Here is a 6,000-nt window from a genome sequence, read left to right as displayed (position 1 = left end):
GCTCATACAGACCGAGTTCGGTTCAGGGGAATACATTTCCCTATGGCTGCACGGAGATGAAAATCTCATGAAGACATAGGTACGGATGTACCCCGGAAGTGATCCGCTATCCTACACGGAGGTGAAAACCTTACGAAGGACTAGCTTCTCACTCCCACTTAAAAGGACAAGACTAAATAGCCTTATGCAAAAATGATGCCAAAATATATCACTCAATTTACAATAATCATGCAAACAAATGCAAAGAAGGTCGTAATTTTTCAAATCAAAATTTCAGTTTTTGACAATAAGACAAAAAACAATCAATTTTACGGCCTGACTCTCTAAATGTCCCCAGTGGAGTCGCCAAGCTTCGACACCGATTTTAATAATTTAAAAAATAGGTATCGATTTTGAAAATGGAAATGGGGAGTCGCCACCGATCTTTTATTGTGGTGTGACCGGATCACCTTGAAAATAATTTTAGGTCTGCGAATTTTTGAGAAAATAGGTTCGGGAGTCGGTTACGCACGAGGAAGGGTTAGCACCCTCGTGACGCCCAAAATTGGTACCGATTTGATTGTTTAATGTCTTAATGTCAAAATTTTGAAAAGATTTTAAAATACGATCCTTTTATTTTGAATAAAATGAATTAGACGATGAGATTCACTTATTTCAAAGAAATAAATCGTCACACTCAGTAAGTTAGAGTGCAACATTTTAAATCCTCAAAATTAAGTTTATCTCTCGTCTTTTAAAACCTATGCATCTTAAGGAGGATGTCCGATTATCTGGGTCAAATGAGAAAATCAAAACCCAGTAAGTTAGGGTTCGATTTCACAAAATTCTTGAATATCGAACATTGCCTTTTATTTTTTTTAAAAATCCTCGTCTCGAGAAAATAACATGTCGTATTCAATGCGTTAGGACACAACGCATCAAATTCCCGAGAATGGGCTTTTATTCGAAATTTGTATGTTTAAAAAAATCTCGATTATTTAGATTCTACGAGAAAAATTGGAACCTAATACGTTAGGGCTCAATTCTCTTGAGGATTCCAAATACCGAGTATAGCTATCTTGAAAATCTTTAAACGAAATGTTTAAATACTTTGATGAAATCAAATATAATATAAAAAAATAAAATATTGATGTACATCCTGAAACAACAATTGGTAAGCTAAAATGTATATTAATAATCATCGACAACCTATGAAAATGAATAAACAACATAACACATTCACAAATTATAATCTCATGTCATATTCCATGCAAAAATAATTATCAACATTCTAAACAATCGTAAGCCTTAACAACTAAACTTAGAATACCAAAAAAAACAAGAGAAGAAAAACAAATAAATAAAATTAAAGTAGATTCCAAAGTTGTCTTGCAAAATAGAAATATCAAAGGATATATGTAAGACTTAAAATATAAAAAGTGTGATGAATTTAAATGATATATATTGAATCTCGAAATAATGATACATGATAAATTTAAAAATATGATATGTAATAAATTTATATCATTAATAATAATATATTATAAGGCAATCCTATTTAAAGTAATAATACCGCATATATATATAAAAAAAACTTAAAACATTAATATAAAATAATAGTAGATAACAATATTGAATTCGATTTGTAAGAAAAATATTAGATGCGTTAATGTGATGGAAAATAAAATTAAAAAAGGATCAAACGCATCACTGGACCAAGGTGAAACAAATAGAAAAATATAGAGCTAAATTAAAAAGGTGAGAAAATGATTTTGAAAACATCAGAAAAAAATGGGGATCGACTTCGCAAAAATCCCTCCCTCCACATGATACGCGGATCTAACGCATCCGGGTCGGATCATCGGGCATAGGCCAATACAATGTCGTTTTGAAGCCACCGACATAGGCTTAAAACGGCACAGTTTCTTGAACTATATAAAAGGGTAAATAAACCCTAAAATTTGAAGCAAATATCCTTCCATCATTTCAGTCTCAGCCGCAAGTGTGAGACGCTTCCCCTCCCCACCGTTTCTAGCTTTACAAAATTGCTCTCAGAGCCTCTACCCACACTTCGATCACGACGAAGGGAGCAGAGATCCGACGGCCTCAAACCGGAAGGTAAATCTCTCCTCCTCTACTTTACTACTTTTATTTTATATATGCGCTTATACATGTATTAATAACAAAACAAAGAACAAAAGAAAGAAGAACGATCGCAAAAAACAGAATCGCAAATAGAGAAAAAAACCTTTGTTGTATTGATTCTTTTTTTGATACAATCTGCGTACTCTCCTTTACAGATTTCGTTATGGCTTTATATAGCCAAAAGGAAAAATACAAAAATCGCCCCTTTTTCTGTTTTTCTTTTTCTATATTTTTCTTTCGATTTTACCCTTTTTTCTCTGCCTTCTTCGCTTTTTGTTCATTTTTTGTTTGCTTGCGTTTGCTGTGTGCGTGTTGTTGCAGGTATACGGGCGTGAGGGTACGCATGTACGGAGTTGTGCCAGAGTGCAGGCAGAAGACGTGGTCCCTGGTGGTGGTGTGGCTCGGCTCGGAGGCGCTACACGAGTGAGGGGGAAGCCTGGCTCAGTTGCGGCGCTGGAGGCTCACCCTAGCTGCTAGGGTTTTCTGATTTTGGTCTCTGCTAGGCTAGGTGTTGGGCCATCAGGCTATTAGGTGTTGGGCTTGTGTTAGGGTAGTTTAGGTTAAAAGTGGTTTGGGCCACGTAATTGGGTCTGTAATTGGACATTTTGGGACATTTATTATTTTTGGTTTTTATTTCTTTGTGATTTGGGCCCGGGCAAATTGGGCCTATTACAAAGTACATTATGATTTTATCCCGTTTGAAGATGCCAACGGACAAATGGCAGGAACTTACAATGATCTTATCCTTCAGGTTTATTATAAGGTAAGAAATCTGAATTAATGGATTTATGCATGGCTTCCTCTTCTTCTGAGAATTCAGATTATAATTGTACTTAAATGTGGTATTTACATATTCTTTCTTGTGATTAATGGACTAGAATTACGATGCTGTTATGGGGGATACAACGATCCTTGCCAGTATATTCCCATATGTCGATTTCACGATGCCATTCACTGACATAGGCGTTGGAACCGTAGTGCCCAAAATCAACAAGAAAAGCATCTGGATATTCCTGATGCCTCTTTCCGGAGATCTGTGGATAACAACTGCTGCTTTCTTTATTCTAACTGGACTTGTGATTTGGTTTATTGAACGTCCCATCAATGAGGAGTTCCAAGGCTCACTATGTGAGCAAATAGGAATGATCTTTTGGTACTCTTTCAATGTGGATGTAAATCAGTTGCAAGCAAGAGCATATGCAGCTCAGACTGATGAGGCAAGTTTGTGGCACAAAAGAATGGGGCATGTGAACTACAACTCACTCGGGCAAATGCAAAAACTGAATTTGGTTGAAGATATGGCTAAGTTCGAGCCAAACAAAGAGGTGTGTGAAGTCTGTCAGCTTGGCAAGCTAACCAGACTGCCCTTTCCAGTCAACAAGGCATGGAGAGCCCAAGAGAAACTTCAGTTGGTTCACACTGACATCTGTGGACCTATGAAGACCAGCTCACTAAATGGCTGCAAGTATTTTGCCTTGTTCATTGATGACTGCACCAGGTTTTGTTGGGTAACCTTCTTGAAACAAAAGTCAGATGTCAATGACTTCTTTCGCAAGTTCAAGGCTTTGGCTGAAAACCAAGCCAACAGCAAACTCAAGAGCCTAAGGTCAGACAATGGAGCCGAGTATGTGTCTCAGAGGTTCCAGAAGATTTGTGATGATGCTAGCATCCTACACCAACTGACCACTGTCTACACACCACAGCAAAATGGTGTTTGTGAGAGGAAAAACAGGACTGTTCTTGATATGGCCAGATGCCTACTGTTTGAGGCCAAAATGCCAAACAACTTCTGGGCTGAGGCAGTAAACACATCTGTCTACTTACTAAATAGACTACCAACTAAAGCAGTCAAAGGTAAAACACCCTTTGAGGCCTGGTTCGGGCAGAAACCAATCATGTCATACTTGAAAGTGTTTGGATGCTTATGCTATGCACTTGTGCCAGCAGAGAAGAGAACCAAGCTGGAAAGAAAGTCTGTGCCAGGGGTATTTGTAGGCTACAGCAGTGTGAAGAAGGGTTATAGGATCTTTGATCCATCAACAAAAAAGGTTATTGTAAGCAGAGATGTCAAGTTCAATGAAGGAAGCTGTTGGAAGTGGAATGGGACAGATGCAAGCTTAACTGAAGAAGACTTGCAGGACCTTGATCACCAACATGCTGAAGTTGAAAATGAAGCTATGGATGATTTTGATGATATGCCTGTTAGGGGCACCAGAACATTGGCAGACATCTATGAAAGATGTGCTGTGACCATGGTTGAGCCATCCTGCTATGCTGAAGCCTCGAAAGAGAAATGCTGGCAAGAGGCTATGGAAGCTGAACTAAGGATGATTCCAAAGAATGAAACCTGGGAGCTGGTTGATAGACCAGAAGGTAGGAAGATCATTGGAGTTAAATGGGTGTTCAAGATCAAAAATAATGCAGATGGATCACTGAACAGACACAAAGCTAGATTAGTTGTGAAAGGGTATAGCCAACAGCAGGGAGTCGATTTCTTTGAAACATTTGCTCCTGTTGCAAGGCTGGACACTATAAGAATGTTGTTTGCCTTAGCAGCCCAGAAACAGTGGCAGGTGCATCAACTGGATGTCAAATCAGCCTTTTTAAATGGATTTCTCATGGAGGAAATCTTCATAGATCAACCTGAAGGCTTTGAAGTTCAAGGAGAAGAAGAGAAGGTCTACAAGCTCAAAAAGGCCCTGTATGGTCTCAAGCAAGCTCCAAGGGCCTGGTACGATCGAATGGATACCTACCTGACAAGGCTCGGGTTCACAAAGAGCACCAGTGAGCCTACTCTCTATGTTAAGAAGGAAGGTAATGAAACTTTGCTAATTGTTTCATTGTATGTTGATGATTTACTGGTCACTGGCTGCAAAAGGGAGGAAATTGAAACCTTTAAGAAGCAAATGCAAACTGTGTTTGAGATGACTGACCTTGGATTAATGACATACTTCCTTGGCATGGAAGTGAAACAAAATGAACAAGGTATTTTCATAGGCCAGAAGGCATTCGCATCGAAGGTTTTGAGCAGGTTTTGCATGACAAACTGCAAGCCTGCTAGCACTCCTGTGGCTTTAGGAGAAAAACTCACCAGCCTAGGAGATGAAGATCGAGTGGATGAAAAGAATTACAGAAGCTTGGTTGGCTACCTGCTCTATTTGACTGCAACTAGACCAGACATCATGCATGCTGTTGGTCTTCTATCGAGATTCATGCATTGCTACACAGTTGCACATTTTAAAGCAGCAAAAAGGGTCCTAAGGTATGTCAAAGGGACTCTGAGTTGTGGAGTGAAGTTTGAAAGGGCTGAGGAGCTGAGACTAGTGGGATATTCAGACAGTGATTGGGCTGGTTCTGTTGATGACATGAAGAGCACATCAGGCTACTTCTTCACCCTTGGCTCAAGTGTCTTCTGCTGGAGCTCGAAGAAGCAACAGACAGTGGCTCAATCCACTGCTGAGGCAGAATACATCGCAGCTGCTTCTGCTGTAAATCAAGCCATTTGGCTTAGGAAAATATTGTGTGATCTGAATGCTGATCCAAAGGAGGCCACTGTGATTAAGGTTGACAACCAATCGGCTGTAGCCATTGCCAAAAATCCGGTTTTTCATGGTAAGACCGAGCATTTTAAAATTAGATATCATTTTGTGAGAGAAGCTGAAATGTCCAAGGAGATAAGCTTAGTTCACTGCTGCTCAAAAGATCAACTTGCTGATCTATTAACCAAACCATTGGCTGCTTCAAGGTTTGAATATTTGAAGAAGAAAATCGGAGTTTGCTGCTTTGTAGCCAAGGAGGAGTGTTTAAAAGGTGGCAACGACAGCAGCAAAGTTTAAGAATCCATGCAAACTTACGTTGCATGCATGAAACCAGAAA

Source organism: Gossypium hirsutum, chromosome D07 (assembly GCF_007990345.1).
Source record: "Gossypium hirsutum isolate 1008001.06 chromosome D07, Gossypium_hirsutum_v2.1, whole genome shotgun sequence".
Lineage (NCBI taxonomy): Eukaryota > Viridiplantae > Streptophyta > Magnoliopsida > Malvales > Malvaceae > Gossypium > Gossypium hirsutum.
Note: the sequence above shows the minus strand (reverse complement) of the source record.